Here is a 9,524-nt window from a genome sequence, read left to right as displayed (position 1 = left end):
TTTACCGCTGACTCACTTTCCTCAGATTTTCATACCTGATTGAATGCTCTTTATCCCAGTGAGAGTATGCCACACTTTAGAATAATTCCATTCCCCAATTCTTTCCCTGTGATATATTCTCTCTTATATAGGCAACTCTACCTTAACTTTCGTACCTCCCATCTGCACCAGGGATACCACACAGTAGCTAATTAACCTAGGCTCCTTAAGATTGTTGTGGCTGGGGGTGGTAGTGGGAATAAACTCCTACTACCTATTAAATGCTCCCAGTGGCGTGTGCCTCAAATAGCCTCCGACAACCCCTCACGTGTGGCTTAGCTACTAAGCCCAGCTGAACCATTTCTATTGACAGCAGAAAGGGCAAAGGCAGGTTACTGGTGTTTTAAAACCAGTTGCTTTGGGCAGATGGGACTCTTCAGCCCTGGTTGACAGCTCACAAAGTCATAGAAAAGTACAGCATCGAAACAGACCCTTTGGCCCATCGGCCCATCTAGTCTTTGGTAAATCATTTAAACTGCCTGTTCTCATTGACCTAGACCAGGTGCATAGATCTCCATACCCCTGCCATCCATGTACCTATCCAAACTTCTAGAGTCATAGAAAAGTACAAAAATACTCATCTAGAGGGAAAACTCTGATCTCAAACCTCTGCTACCTTGCGGCTAATACCCACTCGTGGGGAAGGCTTTGGGAGTAAAGCCTGAGGAAAAACCTAGAGCTGGAGTCCCAAAGGAGTTCAATGCTGTCCGGAAACTCCTGCGACACCGCAGACGCCAAAGTGTATCGGTCTCTACTGTTCCTTTGGAGTCATCAGCTGCGTGGAGAGGGGGAGCCCACTGTCCATAACATACTTCCTTGGATTGTGTAGCACATAGACAGCTGGGGCTCACCAACATTCGTGTTTAACCCCAACCAACCAATGGCCTCAGTTAATCTACCAACCTGCGAGTCTTTGGACTGTGAAAGGAGACTTATAGTATCAAGGAGAACTTACAAACTCCACACCAACAGCACCAGAGATCAGGATTGAACCTCGAACATTGGAGGCCTGAGGCATCAGTACTAGCTTTCAAGATAAAGCCATCACAAAATATTTGTGGAGCCAATGCAAATAGAAAGGAGAAAAATATCTATATAAAAAAAATGCAGATACTTTAAAATCTGAAAATCCAGAAACACTGGAAATAATCAGCAGGTCAGACAGCATCTGTGGAAAGGGAAACAGAGTTTATCTTTCAGGTTGAAGACCCTTCATCAGGGCACAAGGAGGACTGGATGAAGTTGCTCTTCAAAAGCTGAGATTGGAAGTCTGGGGTAAAGCAGGAAGATTAAGAAGTCAAAGGAGGTAATCCGCTGCACTGAAACCAACACCTTTCGAACTGTGGGCAGCACCCACGACATGCACTGGAACAGCAGTCAGTCAACGGGCAGAGTATGGGGTGTAAACTTTTTGCAAAGGCAGGGATAGCCATGAGCACATTTTGAAGACAAAGTTGAGGACTTCAAAGTTATAAACGATTTTTGAAACAAATCAAAACAATGTGTGGAAGAAATGATTAGATTCTGAGCTGACCTGTGGTCTGCAAATATTAGGATCCAGAGAAAAAGATAACAATGGCAGAACTTTATAATTATTATTAATAGCAAATAAATTAAATTAAAATTGTAGTAGGAAACAACTTCATCAAACTTCTGACAAACTAGTATCCAATGTAACACCCCCACTGCCTGTTGAAACTTTTGTGGTTTTACTGGACCCGAAGTCCCGGTTTGCAATCACGCAAAAGCAAATTTAATCACCGTTTCAGGAAATTTAAATAAACCAGGAGAAGGAAGGTTGGTTCACAAAACCATGCAATTTAATGTGTTAGAAATATCTGACATCCCAAAAAAAATTTTATTCAGGGAAAACGTTTGCCGGCAACACTGTTTGAGTAGGAATTCAGAAGCATCCCACTTCTCACCATGACTCTGGCAGCAACACACATCAAAGTTGCTGGTGAACGCAGCAGGCCAGGCAGCATCTCTAGGAAGAGGTACAGTCGATGTTTCGGGCCTAGACCCTTCGTCAGGACTAACTGAAAGAAGAGCTAGTAAGAGATTTGAAAGTGGGAGGGGAAGGGGGAGATCCGAAATGATAGGAGAAGACAGGAGGGGGAGGGATGGAGCCAAGAGCTGGACAGGTGATAGGCAAAAGGGATATGAGAGGATCATGGGACGGGAGGCCTAGGGAGAAAGACAAGGGGGAGGGGGGAAAAACTTAGAGGATGGGCAAGGGGTATAGTCAGAGGGACAGAGGGAGAAAAAGGAGAGAGAGAAAAAGAATGTGTGTATGTAAATAAATAATGGATGGGGTAGGAGGGGGAGGTGGGGCATTAGCGGAAGTTTGAGAAGTCAATGTTCATGCCATCAGGTCTCAGCCTGAAACATCGACTGTACCTCTTCCTAGAGATGCTGCCTGGCCTGCTGCGTTCACCAGCAACTTTGATGTGTGTTGCTTGAATTTCCAGCATCTGCAGATTTCCTCCGGTTTATGACTCTGGCAGACCCGATTTGATTGAAACCATTGGATATGGAGTGAAGGTTACCTCAGGAAATAGGTGGACTTTTGTTGTACAATGTTAAGTCACACCTCAGTAATGCTGGACATACTGTATGTGACCACTGGAATCAGCTCCCTCTTAAACAGTGCATGTGCACTAAAAATTCCTTCCCTTAAACTCCAAATTTTGTGCAAAGGCTGCCTGCTCTCAAGTCAATTTTATTTCTTAAACACAAAATTTCACTTTTCACATACATATGATTCCAAGTGGCCGATAAGAACATTCAGAATTAATTTGCAAAGGCTTGGTATAAGATCCAGACCCAGACACAACAGGATAAATTTCTGTCTTTCGAGCTCCAGTCTTCCAGTTGCAGGTTGTTAACCTAACATCACAATAATGCTCAGCCATCACAATGACTTGGGTCTCCGGATATTACCAATATCCAGAGGTGGGTAGGGTTGTAGCTCATGTGAGAGGATGGTGGTGTAATCCTACCCTTCCTCCAATCTCTGTAGACCAACAGACAGCGACTGTGGACACATTATAACCAAGACATTCCTCATCTCTAGTGTTTAATAAAGGCTTCCCCACAGTCACATTTTATGATCTTTACAACTGATTCCATTATACTCCTGTGGCTCTGTGCCAAAAGACTAAATACTTCATCTCCATAATTTACAGGAACCAACCCTGAAGTGGAAATCCATAGTTTCAAGGAATTGTCCTTTCTGGGTCTGTCACCGTAGCTAGTATGTGGGGTCACAGTGGACAGAGATATGATGGATTGTGCAAGTGGTCGCAGACAATGAAGATACACAGACAGCAGTCACATACCACTAGCTCATCCTGCTAAAACACAGATCAGTTTTAAGTGGAGTCTGTAAGGCTACATGGACCAAGTTCTCTGTTTCCAGTGGCCAAAGAAGCCCACTATTGAGCCATTGGGGATACCTTTGTGAAAAGGCACTTGGACAGGTCCATGGTTGGAAAAGGTTTCAGATTCAGATTTGGATTTATTTGTCACATGTATATCAAAACGTACAGTGAAATGCATTGTTTGCATTATCACCCAGCACACCCAATAATGTGCTGGGGCAGTCTGCAAGTGTCATCACACATCCTGTTGCAAAAATAGCGTGGCCACAATATTCAGCTGAAGAACAACAACAACAAAACAAGCCACTTTCCCAAGCTTGCACTCATACACAGACAGGCCTCCCGCCTAAGACTGGTTGTCTTCGGGCCTCCAGTCTTTGACCCTGGACTCTGGGCCTCCAAACTCCAGTCCTTGAACCAGACTTGCAGACCTCTGACCTCTGCACAAGCCAACCCAGGGCTTTGACCTTCAGGTCTCTAACTCCAGACTCGCCAATTCTGGTGTTTGATCGTCAGGGTTCTACCCCCAGACCAGAGAGATATTGGTCAAATGAGGGCAAATGGGCCTGAGCCGAGATGGGAATCTTGGTTGCCATGGGCCATTTGGGAGACTCTTGGCTTCCCGAGTAAAAAACACCAGGTCTAGATTGATGAGTATGGCGCGGAGTCCAGAAACCAATTAAAGGCAAACACAAGGCACTCAGGATTGAATCAGTCACCCTATCTCAAGACAAAATAAACACCTCTGCAAGCACCTAAAGGCCAAAGCTTAATATAAGATGCTTGACCTAAAGAACAGATGCCAAGGAGCACTGGAAACACAGCAATCCTTTGAGCCTTGCTCACAAAAGCCCTTCATTTTCACCTCCTTCAGCCTCATCTCTAAGCAAAGAGGCCCAAGCCTTCGGCACTTCTCCTCCTGCTCCTGATCAGACTGGAGGGTCAGTGGGACTAATGCTAAGGCAGACAAACATCCAGGGGAGAGAAGCCAGCCATGAGCTTCACATTCAACACAACTCAAAGACCTTCTACTTTTCTCTACGGCCTCGATCAATACAATAAACTCCTTCAAACCAGCAATCAACATTTCTTGGTACAAGAAATGAAAGCATTAATATTTCCAAGAATATATATTTTATAAAAACCCTCTATCCTGTGATAAAATGTTATATATAAACATCTGCCTCTAGTGGGGCTATCCAATTAACTCCCCTTCTGTCCTCTTTGCTTTTAGATTTACAATCTCTTTAATTTTCAAGTACATATCCAATTTTCTTGTAATTCCCCTGTATTGTTCACAGCAACTTAAAGTGAAATTCCTCCTCCTTCATAATATTGTTGGGGAAATTTCCACAAAATTCTCAAATACTCTGTCACAAAGAACTCTCTTACTTACCCACCAATCCTCACAGAGAGAGAGCAATTTCAAGTTCCTGGGTGTCAAGACCTCTGAGGATCTAACCTGGTCCCAACATATCAATGCAGCTACAAAGGCAGCAAGACAGCGGCTATATTTCATGAGGAGTTTGAGGAGATTTGGCAAGACACCAAAAACACTTGCAAATTTCTACAGATATACTGTGGAGAGCATTCTCACTGGTTGCATCACCGTCTGGTATTGGGGGGGGGGGGTGGTTGGGGAATGGCTACTACACAGGATCGATGTAAGTTGGAGAGGGTTGTAAAATTAATCAGCTCCATCATGGGTACCAGACCCCATAATATCCAGGACATCTTCAAGGAGCAGTGTCTCAAAAAGCCCGGTGTCCATCATTAATGGCCCACACCACCCAGGACATGCCTTCTTCTCATGGTTACCGTCAGGCAGGTGGTACAGGAACTGAAGGCACACATTCAACAATTCGGGAGCCTCTTCTTCCCCTCTGCCACCGGATTTCTGAATGGACATTGAACCCATGAACACTACCTCACAACTTTTTTTATTTCTGTTTTTGTGTTAATTTAACTATATTTTATACACACACACTGTAATTCAGTATTTTGCCTATATTTATCATGTATTGCATTGTACTGATGCTGCAAAGTTTAAAAATTTCATGATATATGTCTGTGACATTAAACCTGATTCAGAATCTGATAATATATTACCCCATTGGCTGCCCTTTATGCAGCTTGCTTAATTTTGGAGATTATAAACTTAACAGACAGTTTCAGTCCATCACTCAGGTTGTATCTTTACCTCTTCCCCAAAACAAAATTGTAGTTTGATTCAATAATCAGAATTTAAATCACTAATTTCAATGACAACATCATTCAACTTGTTCAAAAAAGTTAGTGGTCCAAAAAAGTTTTTCCACGCAAAAGCCATTAGTATTACATTCTCTGCTTTCTTTTGGTTTACACTCAATTAGGATTGAGGCAAAATGTATAATCAAAGAGGTCCAATTAACAATGATTGTAGGAAACATCCTATCCTTCTCTACATTTATTCTGGCAATTAGGTTATAGAAACAGAAATTACCTTCCACTTTAAGGTAACAGTCAATTAATCTGGGCTGACAATGTCAATAATCACATAACAACCTGTTAAACACATGGCAAAACAGTACGGCTGTAGAAAGTTGATCAGAATCTATATTTAAATGAAAAACAAGTCACCTAACTAAATGGAAAGTTTTGTGTAGTGAAGCAAAGTGTAAAACTTTCCAGGCTCATTAATTGCTTGAACTCAGAGAATCGGGATATCTTTGGGTGTTGCTAGGGTTTAAGAATGGTGGTGTAATTAAAATTATAGTTAAAGAAACAAGCTAGACTCTGGTTAAACTTTTTGATAATTAAGATTGGACAGGTTTTACTTTCCTCACTCATTCAACTGTCTTCAGCCAAGAAAAGACAACACAGGAAAATTACTTCAATGGTAACAGTGGGCAAGACCCATACCTGGTTGCTGGTAAAGAATGGCATCAAATCAATAGAAAGATGTGACATAGGATCAGAAGATGTTGAATCCCTGTGAGTTGAGTTAAGAAACTGCAAGGGTAAAAGGACCCTGATGGCAGTTATATACAGGCCTCCCTACAGTAGCTGCTGCTTCTTCTTCTTCTTCTTCTTGTGTTGTTTTATGCCGGTTGTCAACCCAACAGTAGCTGGGGAGGTGGACCACAGATTACAACAGGAAACAGAAAAGGTGTGTCCAAAGGGCAATGTTATGATGTCATGGGAGATTTCAATATGCAGGTTGATTGGGAAAATCAAGTTGGAAATGGATCTCAAGAGTGAGTTTATTGAATGCCCATGAGGTGGCTTTTTAGAGCAGTTGGTTGTTGAGCCTATTAGGGGTCAGCTATACTGGATTGTGTGTTAATTAATGAACTAGAGGTGATTAGGGAGCTTAAGATAAAAGAACACTTAGGAGGCAATGATCATAATATGATTGAGTTCAACTTGAAATTTGAATATTTCAGTGGAGTAAAGGAAATTATAGTGGTATGAGATAGGAGTCAGCCAAAGTAAATTGGAATGACAGCAGAGCAGCAATGGTGAAAGTTTCTGGGGAAAATGAGCAAGGTGCAGGATAGATGCATTTCAAAAATGAAGAAATACTCAATTGGCATAGCACAACTGTGGCTGGCAAGGGAAGTCAAAGCTAATGTAAAAGCAAAAGAGAGGGCATAAAACAAAGTAAAAATTAGTGGGAAGACAGAGGATTGGGAAGCTTTTAAAACCCTACAGAGAACAACTAAAGGAATTATTAGGAGGGAAGAGATGAAATATGAAAGCAAGCTAACAAACAATATTAAAGTGGATGGTAAAAACTTTTTCAAGTATGTAAAAAATAAGTGAGATGAGAGTAGATATAGGACCGCAAGAAAATGAGGCCACAGGAATAATAACAGGAGACAAGGAGATGGCAGATGAACTAAATGAATATTTTGCATCAGTCTTCACTGTGGAAGACATTAGCAGTGTGCCAGGTGTTGAAGTGTGTGAAGGAAGAGAAGTGAGTGCAGTTACTATTACAAGGGAGAAGGTGCTCAAAAAGCTGACAGACCTAAAGGTACATAAATCACCTGGAACAGATGACTGCACCTGAGGGTTCAGAAAAACGTAGTAGTAGAGATTGTGCAGGCATTAGTATTGATCTTTCAAAAATCATTCATCTCTGGCATTGTGCTGGAGGACTGGAAAATTGCAAATGTCACTCCACTCTTTAGGAAAAGAAGAAGGCAGCAGAAAGGAAATTATGGACCACTCAGCCTGACTTCAGCAGTTGGGAAGACATTGGAGTTAATTGTTAAGGGTGAGGTTATTGAGTACTTGGTGACATAGGACAAGATAGTACAAAGTCAGCATGGTTTCCTTCAGGGAAAATCTTGCCTGACAAAGCTATTGGAATTCTTTGAGGAGATTACAAGTAGGATAGATAAAGGGGATGCAGTGGATGTTGCATATTTGGACTTTCAGGAGGCCTTTGACAAGCTGCCACACATGAGGCTGCTTACTAAGTTATGAGCCCATGGTATTATAGGAGAATTACTGGCATAGGTAGATGCAGTGAGTGGGAATAAAAGGATTCTTTTCTGGTTGGCTGCCAGTGACTAGTGGTGTTCCACAGGAGTCAGCATTGGGACCACTTCTTTTTATGCTATATATCAATGATTTAGAGATGGAATTGATGGCTTTGTTGCAGATGATATGAATATTAGTGAAGTGGCAGGGAGTGTTGAGGGAACAGGTAGGCTGCAGAAGGACTTAGACAGATTAGGAGAATGGGCAAGAAAGTGGCAAATGAAATACAATGTTGGAAAATGCATGGTCATGTACTTTGGCAGTAGAAATAAATGTGCAGACTATTTTCTAAATGGGGAGAAAATCTAAAAATCTGAGATGCAAATGGATTTGGGAGTCCTTGTGCAGAACACCCTGAAGGTCAACTTGCAGGTAGAGTCAGTGGTGAGGAAGGCAAATGCAATGTTAGCATTCATTTCAAGAGGTCTAGAATACAAGAGTAGGGATGTGCTGCTGAGGCTTTATAAGGCACTGCTGAGGCCTCACCTTGAGTATTGTGAATGGATTTGGGCTCCTCATCTAAGAAAAGATGTGCTGGCATTGGGGAGAGTTCAGAGGAGGTTCACAAGGATGATTCTGGGAATGAAAGGGTCATCATACAAGGAATGTTTCATGGCTCTGGGTCTGTACCCACTGGAATTTAGAAGGACGAGCGGTGATCTTATTGCAACCTTTCAAATGTCGGAAGTCCTAAACAGAGTAGATGTGGAAAAGATGTCTCCCATGATGGGGGAGTTCAGGACAAGAGGGTGCAGCCTCAGGATAGAGAGGAGTTAATTTAAAACAGTGGTGGAGAAATTTCTTTAGCCTGAGGGTGGTGTATTTGTGGAATTTATTACCATAGGCAGCTGTGGAGGCCAGGTCATTGGGTGTATTTAAGGCAGAGCTTGGTAAGTTCTCGATTGGACACGGCATCAAAGGCTACGGGGAGAAGGCCACGTAGTGGGGCCGAGGAAGGGCTAAAAGGATCAGCCATGATTGGTGGAACAGACTTGATGGACTAAATGGCCTAATTCTGCTCCTATGTCTTATGGTCTTTTACCCTAATTGTACAGAAGTGCACCAGAATTTCATTGAATTATTTGAAAAACTACTGAAGAGTTTACTGTAAGTCAGACATCATGAAAATTAGTTTTATCTCTAAGATGCCTTTAATGTTTTTAAATATTAGTCGACATTCTGTATTCCAACACCAAACCTCCCAAGTGTTTTTGGTAAAGGCAAAATAATCTTGTTTTAGGTAATTATCTGGATCAGAATATATTTTATCGTTGTGTTTGCAGATGGATATTTTGCAGTTTTACTACACAGAGGTGAGCAGTGGGATTAGAGTAAGGTCAACATAAAACTGAAGGGAAACTCCACACCAACTCATGCACAACCTTTGGAGATGTAGCAGCCATATTTGCGATCGTGATCTTATAATCTGCAGCCGATATTTCCAAAATACCATCTGACATTTTCAAATGAGTGATAAATTAAATTTGTACCAAGGATATCTCAGTTCTGAAAATAACATTATTTAGTTCGTCCACAATATATTAACTTGGAAAAACATGCCGGTTATAAGTC

The sequence above is a fragment of the Mobula hypostoma genome, chromosome 19, assembly GCF_963921235.1.
Source record: "Mobula hypostoma chromosome 19, sMobHyp1.1, whole genome shotgun sequence".
Classification (NCBI taxonomy): Eukaryota; Metazoa; Chordata; class Chondrichthyes; order Myliobatiformes; family Myliobatidae; genus Mobula; species Mobula hypostoma.
This window is presented reverse-complemented; position numbering follows the sequence as displayed.